The following is a 20,252-nucleotide window of genomic DNA, read 5'->3' as shown; positions in this document are numbered from 1 at the left end:
TAGACCTAAACTGAGGCAGTTACAGCAGCAGGAGAAAAATGTGGACAGAATCCAAGTTGAAGGTGAAAAATCCAATGAAACTTAGTGACCAACAGGAGGTTAGAGATGGGAGGGAACAGTCAGTTGAGGACAATTTTCTTGTCCCACCCTTGCATGGTGACTTGCTGCCAGGAAGAAGAGCATGAGGATGAGGAGGGAAAAGAGTGAGAACCATCAGCACTGGTTAAAATCTCAGGACATATTCCAAAACAGGGGTTCAGCTGGTAAATTGTAATGAGACTGGGATGACTCTCGGGCGAACTTTCACTTGTTTTCATGGATATCCAAAATGGTAAGAAGAACAATACCAGAAAGGTCATCAACCGATAAGGGAGAAAGACTTTGAAATAGGCACAGAAATAGGTGTTAGAGGTGGGTGATATTTATTTTGTCTAACAAGAGTCTTTATGTAGATCAACCTTCAGCCCAGACACAAAGCAAAACATGATTTCTTACAATCCAGAATGCTTTTGAATTTTCTCTATTCTCTTATTATTCCAAGGAGTGAAAAGGGAAGTTCAGTTTGGGGGAGAAGTTGCAGGTACCATTTCAGGACATAATCACTTTCTTCAAAGAGCATTACAGTTCTTTCAGAATCCCAGCTTAATGAATGGGGGCTACCCAAGGGCTCATGAGCGAGGCAGTGAAGCTAATACGGCAACTGTTAGAGTGAGACATCTATTGCTAATAGATGGATCTACCCACTCTGCTGAGGGTTCTCATGTGAAAGTGTAGGCATATTAAGAGTTGACTAGATCCACTAAGGCTTCCAAGAGATGTTGGAGATCATTTAAACTTTGATCACAAACTTCCACTTTGCCAGAAATTCTGATGTGGTAAGCATCTCAAGTAAACACAGCAGATATAAATCCCAGCCTTTATTTAGCTTATATATACGTGGAGAGAATAAATTAATAAATATAGTCATGAAATATGTCAGCCATGTAATACCTTAGAGAGTGAGAAGTGGGGAAGGGGACAAGGAGTACAGGTGGTCAAAGAAGGCTTTACTGAGAATGTGATATTTACGGCGTTATCTGAAGGTAGGTAAGGAAAGAAGCTCTATTTGTCAACTTTACGTTACTACAATAAAAGACCTGAGGCAGCTAATGTATTAAGAGAAAATGCTCATTTAGTTCAATGTTTTGGAGATTCAATGTCCAAATTAGGGTGATCCTATTAATATGGCCTCTTGTGAAAGTGATGAATAGTGACACATTATGTAGATATGCATGTAAGAGCAAGTGGTCACATGCACAGAAAAGAGGGAGAGAGATGGAGAGAGAGACAGAGATAGAGAAAGAGACATACTGTAGTCCCACGGTCCTCACTGAGGACACCCCTACCTTCCAGTTTTCCATCTTGGAGATCAAGCTTTTAATAGATGGACCATTGGGGAACATAATTAAATCATTTCAAACCACAGCAGAGTCCATATATAGTATAGCAGGAAACAAAGTTGGTAAAGGAAACAGCCAGTGGCATGATTCTTAGCTAGGAACATATTGGCTGTCAAGTAGATGTGAGGTATGCCAGAAAGAAATGAAAAAGAAAAAAAAAAAAAGATGACTCCAAGAATTTTTACCAGAACTCTCTGTAACTGGGAGTGGGGGCATTATTTAAGGGGAAGGGGCAGAACGTCAGGAGGGAAGTTAGTTTTAGACAGGTTAATTTCAAGCTGATCTATTGCTCAAAGCTGGGCATAGTGCCATATTTCCTCAGGACTTCTTCCTGGTCCTTGGTTGTCAACTACCTATACTAGCACCCCTCTCATTGTTAAACCTGGAGAAAACACCAAGTCACATCCAAGCACTTCTACGCTGGCACCATGAAAGGCCATCACAAAGTTAGAAGGAGTGGCCTTTTCACGGGAGGAGGTCAGGCCCATCTCTCCCCTGCTTGGATGACTCCACAGTATAATTCTTGTTTTGTAAGCCTCCACTCATGTAGAATAAAAAGCTTCTTGAGCAATTTGCCACGCTTCTGAAGTTTGCTATTATGCAACAATAAAGTGAGAAATGCTTCATGTTTTTGCCTCGCATCACTTCTCTTTCTGACCCTCACTGCCCTAAGCTTGCACTTGAATCCTTGCACAGGAACTTCTTTCTACATGACAGAGACTGGGACAGCTGTCCATAAGACATTTCCGTGCAGTTGTCCAGTTTAAAATCATACGAAGCAGACTGGAGTATTTGGGGGGCTGGAGTAAAAAAATGGATCAAACCAGAGACCTATATTTGGGAATCATTTGTGAATATGTGATATTTGGAACATTGGAATCAGACATCCTATATGTAAAAATGATTGGCAAGATGAGAAGAGAGTGGGAAAACCTGTGGTGACTTTGTTACATAGCTTTCCCCCTGTTCTTCTTTCCCCCTGTTCACTCATACCCAATACTGTGCATTACTATCCCTCTCCAAATGTTTATTTTATTTATTTATTTATTTATTTATTTATTTATTTATTATTTTAGCACTTTCCATGTGTGGATTTAAGCTTATTAACAGCAACTCATGTGTCTATAGCACCCACTATCACCAGACATTATTTTAATCTATCTCCTTCTATTTCTTTCTTTCTCTTTCATGCACACAAAGATATTCATGACAGATTTGTAATGGATAGTTCCAATTATTACTTTCATTAAAACACAAAATAACTGTATTATTAATAGGCTGAGTAAATTTCCCAATGTTACACAGTTAGCATAAGGGAGCATAAGGCAGGATTGGGATTTGAACCCAAGGTGTCTAGCTCTGTGGTTTCCACTGTTAGCAGCTTCCAATATGGCTTCAGGAATTCTGGGCTGGTTATCTGGATATAGCTGTGTAATAATGGTCTCCCTAGAAAAGACTCAATGTAATATACAGATGTCTCTGACTTACAATAGCTCAACTTGTGATTTTCTACTTTGTGATGGTGGGAAAATATACATGTATAATTATTCTGTATTTCACTTCAGTATAGTATTGAGTAAATGACATGAGACAGTCAACACTTCTTTGTGTTCGATGATTTTGACCAACTATAGGTAATGTAACGGTCTGGCGTGTTTAAAACAGATGAGGCAAAGCAATGTTTGGTTTGTTAGGCGCATTCAATGCACTTTGGACTCGTGATGTTTTCAGCCTACAATGAGTATATCAGAAGGTGATCCCATTGTAAGTTGAGGAGCACCTTGTATAAATATGTAGCAGGAGATTTATTATAGAAATGGGCTTGTGTGATCACGGAGACCAAGAAATGTCACAATATGTCAACTACAAAGTCAACAACCAGGGGAACTCAAATGACTCATGGCAGGAGAATATGAATGTCCCAGCTCAAGAACAGAGAGAATGAGCCCCATTCCTCTGCCTCTATCTTTTATCTGGGTCCTCACAAGATTGGTTAAAGCCCACATTGATGAGGGCAAAACTTCTTTCCTCAGACTACTGATTCAGACGCTAATTCACATGCTGAGTCAAATGTAATATATAGATGTCTCTGACTAATAATAGCTCAACTTGTGATTTTTCTTCAGGAGACACCCTGACAGGTATATCAAAAGGTACTGCTTTACCGGCTATCTGGGTATCCCTTAATCTAGTGGACACATAGGAAGAGCCATTACAGCTCATTATGAGAAGCACATTAAGCTTCGTCCACTCACTTCTCAGGGCCCCACTCTTTCTTTACCGTTTTTGGCCCCTGGTGGTCTACAGGCCTCAAAAGTGAGAGGAGAGGCACACTGAGTTATGCTGACAGAGTGTGTAGTTTGAAAACATCTGTCAGGGAATTCTAAAACACTTTTTGCCTGCTTTCTCTTCAACTCAGGGAAAATTTCTGCATTAGATGATTTGTGTGAATGTCCCTCATAGGGATGGTAAAGTCATTAAATTGAAGTTTACAGGGGATTGAATGTCAATCGTGTGCTAGATGCATATCACAAACTTTTAAAAACGATCAGCCTGAGAGTGACTCTGTAATTTATTTGAGGGTTTGGTTTGTAGGTAAGTTTTGCATAATACACCCAGTTTTTCATGTTAAATTTTGCTCTTGCTGCTAGACTGAAATCTGTGACCTTCAAGAATTGCTCTCCATTTTGATTAAATAAAATCATGTTTCCAGAGAGTCAAATTGCTGTTTTAAACTTATTTACCTCCCTACAAGGTGGACATATTATGCTCATTTTACTTTTAGTGATAGATTGCTGAAGAACAGAGATAATCCATGCCTCATGATCAATTTTATCAACCACCACCTTAGGCAGTTTTTCAAAGATAAGAGACATGGATACTGCAAAATGTAAAATCTGGAATTAGAATATCAAAATATTTCCCCCCTCTCTATCCATGTTCATTTTCTGCTGAGAAAAACCTCTGGGGAGAACTATTACTGTCACCCTTTCCTCAATATGACACATTAATGCCCTGTCCTGGTAGCAAGTTCCTGTAATACCAACAACTTGGGAGGCTGAGACAGAAGGATCACAAGTTCAAATCCAACATCAGCATCTTAGCAAGTCCTTGTCTCAAAGCAAAAAGACACTTTTATGATTATGGCTTATTTGTGAAACAGAAATTGCATGGAAAAATTGTCAGTCAGTGAAGATCTGGGTCAAGTTTAAAATTATACGAAGCAAACTGGAGTATTTGGGGGGCTGGAGTAAAAATTGCAGGCAGAAATAAATGACTATGGATTGGAAAAATTAAGCTTGTTATGATGTACATACTACTGAAGGTGACATATGGGTTCAATGCCAACCCTGTGAAAATAATAATGACATTTTTTTTCAAAATATAACTTAAAATCATATGGAACCAAAAATGGCCCCAAATAACCAAAGCAATTCTGAACAACAACAAAATTGTACACATCCTACTTACTGATTTCAAAACATTTTAAAAAGCTCTAATAATAAAAACAGTGAGGTACTTGTAGATAAACAGTCCCAAAGACCATAACATATCTGCCAGTTACATATCTGACAAGAATTAATCCAAAACATGAGAAACTCCTATAACTAAATAGCAAAAACAAGTAAATAATCCAATTAAAATGGACAAAAGAAATATTACTAATCATCAGCAAAACAAAATCAAAACCAAAAAGATATGTCACGTCATATCTGTCAAATCTGGACTATAAAAAGCAGGAAGAACAAGTGCTGACTGGGATGTGGATAATGGGAACTTTTGTAGGTAGTGGAAGAATAAATTGGTATAGCCACTATGGAAGACAGTGGAAATTTCCTCCAAAATGAAATACAGAGCTATTACGCAGTCCAGAAATCTCACTTCTGGACATATATTCAAAGGAATTGAAGTTAGGATTTTAAGAGATCCCTACATTCCCATACTGCATTATTATTCACAATAGCCAAGACATGGAAGCAGCCTAAGTGTCCACTGGTGGATGAGTGGTCAAGGAAATGCAATGAACATACGGAATGGAATATAACAATTTGTGTGATCACAGAGGACCGTATTCTAAGTGAACTAAGCCAGAAACCAAAGAACAAAAAATGCACAATATCAATTACAGAAGAGTCTAAAATAGTAAACTTTATAGACGCAGAGAGCAGAGTGCTTGTTACCAGAGAATGGGGGAGAGGGACAAGGAGGAACGATCCTTCATCAAAGTGTGTCAATTTTCAGTTCTGCAAGATGAATAATCCCTGGAGATCTACTGTGCAGTATCCTGTTGAAGTAAACAATACTATATTGTACACGCCAACGTTTAGTAAGAAGAGAGATCTTATGGAAAGTGTTTTTACAGAATAAAAAATAAATAAAGAGGACAAGAGGTGATGGCTATGGTATAGAGAGCAATGATCACACACAGATAGCGATGTACACCCCCCACACACACACATACACCTCCAATCTTACCAAGTTGTGTCCAGTAAATACATAAACTTTGTATATGCTAACTATACCTTAAAAAGTGGTTCAGAAATTATAAGTAAATACATTTAGAAAGTTAATGGTGTCAACATCCTGGGTAGGTCCTACTTCACAGAAGCTTCATTCCTACAAGAGGCCCTGATGTGTGTTTTATTCTCTTTTCTCAGCAAAAATCCTCATGTTGGATCTATGAGAGGCCAAAGGCATGCTAAAGAATGATGATGACCTTTGGGCAATTGTCCAGACAATCTGAGGCTTCAATGACCTGAATCGTACTTTTGGTGTGAATTGATGATCATTTTCCTCCCTGAACTTGTCAGACCATCCATTATTTATTTAAAGCTTCAAATAAAATCCATTCCCTGTGAGTGAGATACACAATAACTCATCTGACTTTTCCCCCTAAATGTACAATAATGGAGAATCCAAAGGAAAAGCAGCTCGATGTGTTGTTTTGTGGATGAAGGGTAGAAACAGGAGAATCAGAAACAACGCAGGGTTTGCAACTGAAAAAAACTATCTGAATCCAAAATCTCTAAGTCCCATTTTCTGTTTTGCTTTTTATCCTACATAAATGTGAGCTGAGGATGCTGTTGAGATGTCCCACAAGAACCTGCCCTTGCAGCTCTGGCAGGCCTGTAGTCACAGTAGCTGGGAGGCTGAGGCAGGTGGATGGTGAGTTCGGAACCAGCCTCAGCAACTTAGTGAGGCCCTAAGGAACTCAGCGAGACCCTATCTCTAAATAAAATACAAACAAGGGCTGGGGATGTGACTCAATGTTTAAGTGCCTCTGGGTTCAATTCCCAGTACTAAAAAAATAAAGCAAAACAAAACTAAACCAAAAACAACTGGCTCTCTGGGTAATAAGACTGATGAATCTGGCACAAAGGTCTCATATGCAGGGTGATAACATTGTTAGAATGGAGAGCACCTTAGCTGGTCATTTCATGTTCTGTCAGGAGCAGTCCTGGGAGAGGTAGCAACATATGTTTTAGTTGTCTTAATATGGAGCCTTTTCCCTTAATGTTGTAGCACAGGTCAGAACGGTAACTACTATTATTTTCCTAAATATCATATTATACTCTGAAATTTGCCTCATTAAATTTATATCAAATAAGGAATGGCAATGCAGTTACAAAACCAGTGTTGTGACTGTGAAATTACAATATTTCATTTTTATAACTTTGGCCTCATGATCACTGTAAGCATTTATTTTTTCCCAGAGATGAGATTTTTTTCCATCAACTATGTCCTAGAGGGAATAACAAACAAGAAACCTTTTGTGTATAAACATTAGGAAGAATCAGTACTTAGAATAACTTCAATTCTCTTCCCATGCAGAACCTTCCCAGCCCTTCCAAACCAACCATTCCTCCGAAGCTTGCCAGCAGGGCAGAGTTTGGAATCTGTCTTCAGAGTGGGATCCCTGCTTCCTGTGAGGCTCAGGCCTCCACCCAGGGCAATCTGCTTCACAGGGCAATCGGTCTCGGTCCCTTGCCAGCTTTCCCTCAGGTTGTCTTGTCTATAAAATTGCGGATAATATTTGTACTTACCCTGCAGGGTTTTTCAGTGGCACAACTAGCATATCTGACACCTAGATTTAATCATTGTGTAAAAATATTTTTATGAAATGTTTTTAATTGTTAACAAAAAAATAAAATGAATAATAACCAGAAAAAGTGGTATGTTTTGTTGAATTTTCTGTACGTAATGACATCAGAAAATTTGAAAATAAATAGGAATAACTGTTACAATATGATAAAATCACAAATTTCTCATTTTAATTACTATTTCCCCCAATCAAAAGGAAATAGTGTATACACTTTGGTTTGTCACAATAATGAAAAAATAAGTAACAATTAAATGGAATAAGGTATTTTAAGGATAAGGGTATCTTTCAAATTCAGTAAACTATTTCATGTGTGAACTAAGATTTGCAGTTGCCAACCACAACAGTATGTATATCTTACACATCTCTTGTTTCACTGTTTTAATTTTTAAAATAAATGAAAAGATTAAGTGATCATATAAAATACTTGAAGCCACTCAAAACTTAAAGTAACTAGTAATTGTAGGATTTCAAACAATAATTATTTTTTTCAAGAAATAGTATTTTATTATTGACAGACTTTGAAATCACCAACACATGAGGATAATCACAGTGGAATTTGTAGTTGTTTTTAAATTCAAATTCCAGGATTCTTGGAGGATTGAAATAGATTAGCATCTAAAGTACTTACAGGAAGGTCTGCCATATAGTAAATGCTCCATAAACATTATTACCATCATCAAAAATATTATGAGGGCTCCATATATTATATGAACTGAATAAAGATTAAAGACAGTATAATCTTAAGGATATAATTAAGACCACCTACAATCTGGTCACACTTTAATTTCTAGCTTTTTCTTTCACTTAAAATAGTAAAGAAAAACTTCAATAGCCCTGAAACTTTCATCCTTTATTAAATGTATCATTCGTTCACAGTCATATTTTCTGCTATACTCTTGATAGAAAACCCTGTTCCTCTTCCATTTCCTGGAGACAGTCTTATTCTTGAAGGCATCACTTAATTTTTAATTTCCCTGTTAACTCTGCCCCTTCAGGGCACTCAGGAAAAAGATCCACCATCCATCCATGCATTTATCTCCTTAACATATCTTATCAGAATACTTGTAATGTTCATAACAATCTTCAGGAAATAAAAACTATGCAAAACATGATTTCTGTCTTATATCAGCTAAAGCCTTCTGTAGAGAATAGAGAAGTACAAATTATAATTTACTATTTAGTGCTATCCTTAAATATGAGTGGAGTAGTGTAGTAACATTAAGGAGGGTAATTGAAACAGTCTGGGAAGTTCAGAGAAGCCTTCCAGGGATATCAGTGAGACCTGATGACTAAGATTTCTCCAACAGAAAGGGATAGTAAAATGGGAAAAGTAGGGAGAATGTTCCAGCATAATATAATGTGATTATGGTATGGTCTCAAGTGAAAAAATATACAAAGTGAACTAAAATAAATTTTAACTATTTGGTAGGATAGAGAAAAAAGGTGAGAATGGGTAAAAAAAAAAATACCAGAGAGATAATCTGAAGCCTTAACATTCAATCTTGTGTTCAGGAGATTGGATGCAGGCTCAGGGCAACAAGAAGTCATTAAAGGGATTTAATTGTAGGACTTTTCTGGCATATATATTTGAATATTACTCTTTTAATGGTATGAATTATGGATGGAAGAGGAAAAATACACAGAAGAATGTTTTGGTTGATTATGAGATGATGGTGAGGTGGTGGGGATGGATTCATAGGATTTCAGAAGTATAATTGACAGGGTCTAGTGACTGAATATTGGTAGCTAAGGAAGCAAACATGATTTCTAGTTTGTCTCCAAGTTCCATGGTAACACCAATCACTAAAATGAACGAATCTGATAGCGATGGTACCAGTCACCAACATTGGTCATGTTGCTGGGGAACAAGTTTTGTGGAGGCATAATGAGCTTTGTTTTCCTTTGTTCAGGGTGAGGTGTCTGTAGGGCTTGAAGGTGGAAGTGCCAAGAAAGCATCAGTTGGAATTTGACCATAAAGAGACAATGGTGAGACGGGGTCTCCAACAGAGACAAGTATGAGTGTGGGACTCTGAGTCATGCCAAAAATTACAGGAAAGACAAAAAAAAAAAAAAAAAAAAAAAGGACATTAACAAAAGAAAACTGATGAGGAAAGAAAGGGCAGAGAGGTGCATGGAAACCTGAGGGAGAATGATGTGGGAAAACTGTTGGGACACTGAGCATTCATTGTAGCTCTGTGAATGAATGTACTCGTTTGTTGACTAGAATTTAATTTTTGGAGGAACAGAGCAGTGCATTTGGATGCATACAACAAGTGCTCAATGCATAAGTGGCCAAAAGAGTTGATTTCCTACTGGATCATTTTTTTTTTCTGAAACATGATAATTTGTAAGTATACAAATTATTAGGACTGGGGGATTCAGATAGAACCATTGATGTCTGGTGGAGGGAGTACTTGAGTATCATTGTTTATCGTGGTGATTCACCATTCATCTAAGTGACCTAAACTTGGTTAAGCCTTGGCTTTGCTTAAAAGCTTTTTAATAGAAGTGAGTTCCGATTGTGCAGGAGAAAACAGTCCATGCAAAAAATTGTGTCATTCAAGATATGCCAGAGTGGATTCCCAGAATTACTGATCACATTAAAGAAAACATGACAAATACGTTGGAAATCATGGGCCATCAGGGGAAAAGAAAATTGCCCAAAGAATCTTACCAGAAAGAGCTTGTCCAGTCAGTGAAGGAAGGGGGGATGTGCCAGAATGGAATGATTTATGTGAAGATTTTGAAAACCTGATCCACACCCTACTGAAATTCATGTATCATGGGAATAATATGTGGTTTCTCTGTCCAAAGTCAAAGGGCTTGAATTGCTATTCTCTGCAGACTATCAAGCAGGTAGTAGAGATGAGAATATTCTTCCAAGAAAACGAAATTGAAAGGCCAGAATTTCTCTTAAAAGTAGAACATACTCAGATATAAGTAGGTTTGATAACTAACTTATAGGCAGTTGTTTGTAATGGAAAAAACACATTTTGGAGTTCTGCTAATCTGGGTTAAAAATCCCAGTGAAACCAAATACAAGTTATATGACCTTAAGCAAGTTATTTAATCTCTTGGAATCTCAGTTTTCTTGTTTGTAAAAGTGGTGTAATATTTCCTACTTTGTCACATGGGTTTGAGGATTAAGTGATAAAACATGTGCAAAAAGCCTGGAGCAGAACCAGGCTACTAGGTGTTCACAAAACCTGATTTTCTTGATTTTTGACCTTAACTTTTCAAAAGATATCCAGTAATGTCCAGGCCACATGGGGACAGTAACACTGGTTGAGATGCTGGTTTGAAGATGCAGTTTCAGAAGATGTATGTATGTTTCTAAATTATTCTTTCAAAAAGTTCATTTGACATTCTAATTTGGTTATATAGTTGAGGTTTAAAACAATTGTTATTGTCAACATATATAATTCTTTGATTTTGTACTGCTTTGTCTTAACACACACACATTCAAGAAGAAGAGGAGGAAGATGAAGAAGAGGAAGGAGAATACATGTAACAACAACAATAACAACAAAATATGTGACTAAAATAAATATTAACTCAGGCTGCTTGCTATGAAACCAAGTTTTGCTTTGAAAATTTATGCAAAATGTAAAGATAAGATTTTTATGTTATCCCAAAAACAGAAATGGAGATTCAAGGGTTGTAGGAAAATAAATAAATTTCCACTAGCTTATTTTGATTTTTCTATAGAAAGTGAGAGAACCTTCTTCATAATAGTAAACTAAATGTAATTACTACCTCTGCTATGGCCCAGTTAATGTACCTAATTAATTGTTTTAAAATTATAGAAAATATTTGAGAAGAGCATAAATAACAATGGAAGAAAATGATGATGATGATGATGATGATGATGATAATAATAATAATTTTTATGATTGTTAAAATGGGATGAGGAAATAGCCAAGAAGTCATGTATTTTTCTTGGGAATCATAAAGGGATCTGGATAGACTTTCCATAGAAATTAATTGAATTTTGTTTTGATGGAACTTCAGAATCACTGACAACCCTTTGAGAGATGATGCTATGAGTTTCTAAGCTTAGGAAATGTCCTTCGTTTTAGGAAATGAGATTTTAAAGTATCATGATTGCTTCCTTTAAATGTGATGTTATCTTTGACAATGAGCAATAACAAGGAGAAAGCATTTATATTTTGACTAGAACTGTTACACTTGGTTTGCCATGCTGAGCATTAATGCCGTATCTCAAATAATTACTGAACAAAACACCATGTGTATTTGATAGGATCTGACAATTACCATAAAATTTTGAATACAGGAGAGTTGAGGATAGAAACAAAGAAGGAAATGATAGCCAAAGTGGGAGTACAGTGGAAGTCATTATATTCATGGAGACCTGTGGTTGGCAATAGAAACAATACTACATACATTCAATTGCTGGGTCCACACCAAAATGTATGCCAGTCTCACTCTGAGTATGAAGTCTTGGAAAGCAAGAATACATGCTGAGACATAGTGTGGGGACTTAGGGAGTTTATGAATAAAACTACAGGATTGAGTGAGGTTGACAAAGGTATATTAGGCATTTTATAATATTTTAACATTTAATAATGAATACTGTGGTCAACCATGGATATAACTTGTTCAATCTTCATAATAAAGCAAAACAGTGTTGGGGACCCAGCCTCATGTATGCAGGGAGTCCATATGGTATTCTTACACAGATGTAAAATTTAGATGGATGCTACTTTTTCCCTCATTGGAACCCAAAAATCTCTACTTACCAGCATTGGTTCTGGCCTGGTACAAAGCCATACATGCGCCACTAATGGAAACCATTTCCAAAAGAAATCAGAATATTCACATGTGTGTGGAACCTCAAATCATTCGTACAGTGTTAAAAACCTCAAGCCTAAAAGCTAATCTAAATTTGGTCTAAAAATAGAAGCCCCTACAGGGACTTTGCACAGACAAATGTAAAAAGTATTTCTTAAGGATGTCTCCAGAAATGGGCGGGGGGGGGGGGGGGGAGCAGGATTCCTGTGAGAGAAAACCTCAACTGAATGAGATGTAACAGTCAAAATAACCATTCACCCAAGAAAAACCACAACCCAGATTGTCATCTGATTCTGTAAGGGAGAATTGATGTTTGCAGAGCTAAAGATGAGTGAACAACCTGAAAGCAATTTAAAATAAGTATATTAGAATTATAAAAGCAGATAAAATAATGTTACATGCCTAAAGTAACATATTTTTAAAAAAAGATCAATAGTTTTTAAAAGAACTGAATAGATTCTAGAAAGAGAATGTAAAAAAAATTAAATCCTATAATTATTTTATAGGAGTTGATAAAATTTAATTTCATCTATTTAAGATAAAATTTGTGATAACAAAGTAGATGATAGATTTTATGTATATATATATATTTATATATTTATATATATATTATCATATATACATTTATATATATGTACACACAACTCATTTATCTCAGGCAAGAAGCAAATGTCATACTTAATAATGAAATGCATTAGAACAATATGTTTCATCCCTTTATAATTATGTCAAAATGGGTTTTACTATCATGTACAACTCAAAAGAACCAATAATTTAAAATAATGAAATGTATACATCTCAATGTCCAGAAACAGAAAAAAAAATGATAATGATAATGTACACAATGGCTAACATTTGGTTTTATTTTGTCCTAAAATACATATTTTAACCTGCTAAGATTTCTGAAAGTGTGATATGGCTTGAAATCAATTATTAACTATGTGTCAGTTTTACTGACGAAAGTTTTCCCTAGTTTAATAATAGATAAATTCATGGGATCTCTTAAAATTAATGGTGTCCTATACTGGAAGTACTTGATTTTTGAATTGCCGATGTTACTATTGGCTATTGGATAAGAGAGTGGAATAAAATTATCCAATAATTTTAATGAGAGAAAATTTGCATTAGAAGAGATCCCTCACATTTCATTAGATCCATAATACAAAATCACTCATGTACCCTGAAAAGGTTGAATGGGAAAATTCTAGCTTAAATTGATACAGTGAGTATATGTATTCACATCCATCCCAGAGCTTGTACATTACAGGACTGTAAAGGAAAGATATTCCTTAACATTATATGTGGACATTGTCAGAGGAATGTGTTTTCTGGTCAATTTTTTCCCTCATTCCATCAGATACAGTTAGACAATATGACTTTCTGGTGTACTAGAAGTTAATAGGATTTCTGAAAACGTTTTCTCTCACATAAAAAAGTGGCCAACTCATCTGTAATATTTTATATAGTATGAAGTAGGTTTTCCCTTTTGCTAGTAGACAGGAAGTACAATATTCTGGCAACATTAATAAATAACTATTTATGCACTTAACTGAAATGAAAATAATTGACCTTTGACAGCTCATATGTGTATTTCAATCAGCTCTCTTAGACTGTTGTATTCTACTGACGTGTTTATCTTTTTGTACCAGTGTCATTGTGTTTGGGTCAATATTCCTTTTATTGTAAATTCTCTTATTTAGCATATACAGTTTTATATATTTTTTTTCATTTATATTTTCACGGGTTACTTCCATACCTGGAATATTCTAAATGAATTTAAAATTATTTTACCTACTCAGAAAAAAAAAATTTCTTAAGATCTTACCGAATAGTAACATGTAAATTTAATTCAGAATTACCCCTTCTATTATCTTCTTTTTCATTAATTTATTGTGCAGTTTATTGTGTATGTATTATTATTTAATGTATTATTTGTGGAATGTTCGATATTGCTTTTATTCCTTGTGTATCTACTTATACAATACAAAAAACAAACATATAATACTTATATAATTAAAAAACTTAAACCTAGTTTTAAATACTAGCAGAGTAGTGTATTCAGTTGGAAAGTAGTAGTTAGAGTGGGCTCTAGGCCTGGACTCTTCCACTCCTTGAAGTGTAGTCTCTTGTAAATTGATTTACCTTTCTGTCTTAATGTGACAGTCAACTCTTAATTCTTCAGAGCACTTTTTTGTTATGTTCCCCAGATTATATAAAATTATACAATTGAATTTCTCATAGAATAGTAATGTTACTGGAACATGGAAGACCTTCTAGCTTTCTATTTGAGTGAAAGGTCTTTTGTTCTTATTATTTTATCTTTTTTGGGTTTTGGGGATTAAACCCAGGAATGAACTATAGCTTCAACCTATTTTTTATATTTTATTTTGAGACAGGGTCTCCCTAAGTTGCTTAGGGCCTCACTAAGTTTCCAAGGCTGGCTTTGAACTTGCAGCTCTCTTGCCTCGGCCATCCTGAGCTGCAGGGATTACAGGTAGGCACTACCACACCCAGCTGAAATGATATATGTTGAAAAAAATTCCTGAACAATTTGTTAAGATAATCTAAAATTTATGTTGGACTCCAGCCATATCCTCAGAGAGATGAATAACAAGACTGTGTTGATTTTTGGAGAATGCTATGAATGGAGTTGCACTTTGGCCTTTTTTGTTTGTTTGTTTACAGTGGAGAAACATTATAATAAGTGATGCCTGGAAATACATTGCTGTGGTGTTGTAATGGCATTGTGGAGGGCCTTGTTCAGGCTCTCCTCTCTGGTCTCAATACCTGATGCAATTTAACTCCTCCTGAATTATTGGTTGGGTTGTTGTGTAAGGGGTTTATTTGAATTTTGTAATTTATTAGTTTCTCCTTGCATTGCCCAGTCTAATTCTCAGAGACAAAATTCTCTGCACACTTCTAGCATTTGGAAAGCAAATCCTATATGCAAAGCAGGACCTTTTTATTTCCTGCTTTATTTCCTTACATTGTTTTGTCTTTGCCTGAGTTTTCTTACTCCATTTTTATGACCCTTGGCTGTAGGTTCTATTTTTAATCCCACCTGAAATAAAGTTTGAAACATAAAATGGCATAAATAAACATTCGTGTATAGAAATAGACAAAATCATCTCTCTTAGACCCATTTTCCCCAATCTAGGCATCCCTTCCCTGCCAATTGATGTTATTCTTGGTTACCTGTAAAAGACAGCTCCTGCCCTTGTATATTCTATTTACCATGCCCAACTTTGTTTATCCCAACGGGACTAACCTCATCTGACTTTTGAAATATGTCATGCATTCCTCATAGAATAGGAGTGTTAATGGAACTCTGTAATTTCTCTTGGTTGAATGAAATAATGCGTTTTGAAGAAAATTTAAATGCACATTCATAACTTCTCGTTTTTTTCTTGCCATTTATTTTCCATCTCCTTCTACTAGAAGGTGGTTCCATGTTTATTGCTTTATCTGTAGAGGCTGAAACCAACAGATGCCTAAGTACTATTTGATAAATATCTATTTCAAAGAAGTTCCCAAAACTAGATGAGATGCTACATAACATAATTTGAAATTTCCAGGACATGCCCAGTATATTGACATCTCTTTCTTCTCTTGCTTCTTTTGTCTTAGAGAAGGCATGGTCTGTGAGACTGCATTGTCATCTACGTTTGATGCTGTTCCTAGAAACAGAACTTAGTGAAATTTCTCTTCTTCCAACACCAAACAACAGTCTGGGAAGGCAGGTTTTATTGAAGTTGGAAGATAGAATGTTTTAGAATAGTAATGAAAGACAATCACATTTACTATTAGCTCTCTGATGGCAAGGAAACACCTTTCTTTGTCTTACTATTGCATTTTCACTTCTCAGCAGTAAGAAGTACAAAACTGGAAAATAATTGTTAGAAAAGATGGATAATGATGATAAGAGTAATAAAAATAATAGGTTATTGTGTTCTTATCACACTTATAAACATTTTAATTAATATGTATTTAATTCTGCCTATGAGAGTTGAATACTTTTATTATCCCCCACTGTTATCCCCATTTTATATCTGAGAGAATTGAAGCTGAGGGAAATTAAATAGTTTTCATAAAGTCACACAGGCACTGAGTAGAGAGCTTAAATCAGGGGCTTCTGATTCTTGAACCACACTCTCAAAAGTGAGCACTCCTACCATGGGCATGACCTCAGTTCTTTTTCCATTCTGGCCCTCTTTCTTTTGTGGATCATCTTAATTGGCTACATCCTTCAATAAAAATTTTAATAGGTAAAAATGTAAATAACACTGTTCAAATATATTGAAGCCAGATTCTAATGCAGGAAGGCTTCCTTTTCCAAGAAAAAAGAAATCAGTTGTTATAAAAATGACTTGTGATCCTCTTAGATTGTTTGATAAGCCACACATAATGCCTGAACTGATTTTTTTCTGAAAGCTCTTTGGGTAGATTGCTGTTAACACTCAGGTCTGACAGTTTAATGCTATTACACTACAAAATATATGTCCTTTCCCAAAATAAACATGTTTTATAATAGCAATACAGATGTCGTCAAGGGGCAAGGTTATCAGGAGATAATTAGACCCCAGAGAGATTACAGCCTCTTAGATCATGAGAGCAGTATTGCAAGCCTGCCTTATTAAATAATTGTAAGAAAGTCAAAGTCAACTATAAATACACACATTTCCCTGTAATTACTCGAAAAAGTACAAACCCAAGGTGCATGCCGATGTGCTGAGATGATAAGGACTCTTTCTATCTCTCTCTCTCTCTCTCTCTCTCTCTCTCTCTCTCTTGATTACCCTAAAATATCTAAATATAACCTCAAGAATCAACTTTGAAATTGAATTTTAAATAAGAATATGAAAAGAAAGACACCTCTTTATTCTTTTGCTAACAGGTTAGTTCTTTTCAGGACACTTTAAACACTGCTGAGTTCCAAGAATATTCTCCCATTCCATTTCATTTTCCATTTAAAAAAAAAAAAAACTAACTCCATGCATTTCTCCAAATAAAAGACTAAATATTTGCACATAATAGTTCCTTGTCTTGAAAATTCTTCCCTTTCACTTATACTGCAATTGTGAACCAAAATATTGAGAAACTTCTATCCTTTCTTCAATAACAGATTTACCATAGATTTTATGAAATCTTCAGCATTAATTTTATTAGCCCAGTGGTATAATTACATTATATTGTCCACTTAAAGGCATTTTCTCATACTAAGCTAAGAAAAGTTATATAAATCTCCAATTCCCACCAAGGTACTTGGCATAACACATTTGCTCAATAAACATTTACTGAATAAATGAATGATGAAAGAATTAATACAATGTTATCAAAATAGAACCAACTGTAATTTAGAAGGAAAATTATTCTCTCTACCTGTTAAATAATTTGTTCACTGCTCTCTTTCTTAGTCCCACAGTGCAACCAGTCTGTCAGTGTGTTCTTCCAGTAAAGTGTGTGTGTATACACACACACACACACACACACACACACATACTTTGAAAGTGGACTTTTGAAAGTTCATACACAAAAATCTTTTGGCCAAGGTAATGGGGAAGGAAAAGTTTTTTGTTTCATATTATTTTTGTTTATTTTCAATAAAGTTATGAATATTTATTATACTTCTATATTCAACTGAAAAAAATGTGTTTAATAGATACATCATACTTGTTGAGTACTTATTATCAGTCCAAGGATGTCACAATAGCTGTGCCAATAATCTAATGATTTAATTATAATGCCTCTTTTTACTCATATGACCAACACTATTGAATGACTCTCCTTGAGTGTGGGGAAAACATGTGACTTATTTGAAACTTCAGAACTGGTGAAGGCAATGGGATGTACATGATTATATTGCATTAGATGGTAGCACCTGCCTTTCTGGAGCTTCTGTCTGTCCCTCTCCACCTGACAGTGAGGAAATTGAACCCCACCCTGGGGAACCCCATGTGACAAAGAACTTCAGGTGGCTTCTAGGGATGAGGGTGGCCTCTAATATCTTCAGTCTCTACCATTTCATGGAACTAAATTCTACTAACCACTTAAATAGGTGCTGAAACACATCTTTTTCTAGATGGCAAATTGGGCCACCTGCATTGCAACCTCATTGTGAGTCTCAAAGAAGAGAGTCCAGCTCAGCCAAATCAGGATTCCTGACCTGCAAAAACAAAAACAACAAAGGTGTATGTTGTTTTAAGCTCATAAACTTGTGACAATGTGTTATACAGTAATAGAAGAGGAAAATAACTAGGAAAATTCAAATACCCAGAATTTATCTGACCAAAGATCAGTAACTGGTATACACACAGTTTGAATTCAGTGAGCTGAACTGCAAAGTCCTCATCCCCACCAGTGTGCTCTCCTTGATCTGTAATAGGTGACATGTTCCTTAAGGAACATCACTGTTTTACATTTATGGATAGCAACACAGTAGCCAAAAAAAAAAAAAAAAAAAAAACAAATTCATGGGTTTGGAGAAAAAGGGAAGTTATTCAGATCTTGGTTTTGCCAATTGTTATAATTGAGAGAGAAATTACTGAAGTCAAAGAAGCTTTGTTTTTTCATCTACAAAGTATAGACAGCAAATATCAATTTTAGAATTTGTTTTGAAAATCAAATAGGGGAAAGAATTAGGTACTCAAAGAATGTACGTTCATATGACATCTATATTACCAGGAAAGACATGCATCTTGGCCAGATGATGCTGCAGTCCAGACAGCAGAAGTGAAGGAGTTAAAAGAGACAGCCGCTGGCAAGTTGCCAGCACCTGTTAACACAATGGAGAAGTAGTTAATGGGGGTGGATGGCAATGGGAGGAGGAGAAGGTGAAATAAATAGTCCCTAGTCTCACTTCTATGGGCAGGAGGGGAAGGGCAAAGACAGTTGTAAAGGGTCTATTATGCAAAGCATTTCAAAGGGCTATGATGAAAATACAATATAAAATACACTTGTAGCATATTAGCCGACAGCTAAGCCTAGATAAATAAGAGCATTTTCAATTTGTTCTTTAATATCTCCAAGGAACTGGGAATTCTTACTGCTGCAACATGGGGGAAAAAAAGATGAGTTTGAATGCAGCTGAAGAATATATTCTTGGCCCTACTGAATCAAGTTGAACAGGGGCCACTAGTAGAAAGTAAATCCCTGAAGAGGGATAATATATGTAAGCAGCATGATTCTCTGAAAAGAAATTGAGGTCCCAGTTGTAGAAATCTCTGAAAACCAGGGATAAAGTCAATAAATGAGACCCAGGTGTGAAATAAAGGAAATTCCACTCCATTAAATGCAGAGATAAATGCACTCCCATTCCAGGAAAGACCCTCACTTTCCCCAGTGTATTTGCAGGTAAACACTAGGGCTTGGTACAGTAGGTACACAAAACAATTGTCTATATCCTTTTCAGAGGACTGACTGATTTTTATCTTTCAGGTAAATTCTTAAGCAAGATAGGAACTTCCAAAGGAAGTGGTCAAAAGCTGAAAGATAATGTAGCAAGAAAGAGCAAACAAAAGACCTAAAAAAAAGTACATTAATAAATTAATAAGTAAAGTAATAATTTTTAAAAAAAGACCTCAGAGAAGAGTTCTAAATTTTGCAGAGTTTTGAAATATCTCTAGCAGCTAGATATCAACTTGATTGAATTTTTGCAAAATGCATACTGAGCTATCACTTTAAATATTCAGAGAGATTATTATATCAGGATTCTCAAGTGAAGTACCAAAATAGAAGTATAAAATAATGTATGGAGTTGTGAAATTAATGTCAGACTATTGCTGCAACTTTCTGGAAAAAAATATGAGTTTTCTTTTTTGCTTGTATTTTCCCTGCTATGGATTTTAAATTCAAAATACATTGAGAATCCAATGACTTCTCACTACATCCACTGCTAATAC

Source organism: Callospermophilus lateralis, chromosome 8, assembly GCF_048772815.1.
Source record: "Callospermophilus lateralis isolate mCalLat2 chromosome 8, mCalLat2.hap1, whole genome shotgun sequence".
Lineage (NCBI taxonomy): Eukaryota > Metazoa > Chordata > Mammalia > Rodentia > Sciuridae > Callospermophilus > Callospermophilus lateralis.
Note: the sequence above shows the minus strand (reverse complement) of the source record.